The sequence below is a fragment of the Ruditapes philippinarum genome, unplaced genomic scaffold, assembly GCF_026571515.1.
Source record: "Ruditapes philippinarum isolate M1 unplaced genomic scaffold, ASM2657151v2 ctg1883_1_1_1_1, whole genome shotgun sequence".
NCBI lineage: Eukaryota > Metazoa > Mollusca > Bivalvia > Venerida > Veneridae > Ruditapes > Ruditapes philippinarum.
Window position 1 is genome coordinate 96,368 of NW_026861194.1, and position 1,065 is coordinate 97,432.

A 1,065-nucleotide genomic window follows, 5' to 3' on the forward strand; every position below is an offset into this window, starting at 1 on the left:
ATAACTTCAAGTTTGTAACATCTAAACTTCTCAAAGAATTATGAGAAACATAGGCTTTTTTTACTGAACTTATCAGTGCTATTCTTATTATCTCATTTAGAACTGTTTAATTATAAAATAAAATTTCTAAGTTACCGTTTCCCTTTATAGCGCCTCCAGATTTTCAGAAAATCGCAATTAAAGGGCGCATATAATAAGGGCGCCAGGTAATTCAAGGGAGGCAACTTACGTAAAAAAGAATGGCCTTTCGTGATAAGTTAGTTTTCTTATCTAGATCTCTTTGTGTAAAAAGGGGAAATTCACGTTACATTAAAATTATTTAATAAGTCCTCGAACTTTAGCTCTGTTTTCGTACAGCCATGCAGGAAGAACCTTGAACATCGCAGATTGGACTGTACAGTAGACTGATAATGTTTTATAAGATATACCATAATCTAGTTGCAATTAATCTCCCAACATATGTTAATTCAAACCCCACATAGATTAACCAGACATATGCACACCTTATCCCTACGCCAAATACAGGTATCTTCCGACTATCATAGGTAGTCTTTCTTCCCTCATAGCATTATACTATGGTAACATTGCCACCCTGCCCAACTTGAGTCAGTTCAAACAGGCAGTGGTGGGTTTGCAGTATTAGTCTTACTCCCAGTGTTTTTAAACTATTTTATTTCTTATCATCTTGTTTCACTATTAACTTTTTAACCATGACTAGAATACATCTTCAGTCTCACCTTCCAAGCATGTCAATGTTTGGACTTTTCTTGTGTTTTTTTAGCTTTTCTTTTCACCTTTTACTAACAATCCGACGTGCACTAAACTCCTGCCTTTAACACTCTAAGAGGGGTTGGCAGTATATTACCGACGCCAGACATGGAGTTTAACCCTTCAAAATGCCAAGTAATCCATAACCATTTATTAAACACAATTTATACATGCTCCATGGCCAAGTCCAAGAGTCTGTTACAAATGCTAAATATCTCGGACTAGATCTGTCTGCTGACCTTAAATTTAATACACATATATCTCTAATAACTTCCAATGTAAACAGATCCCTTGGCT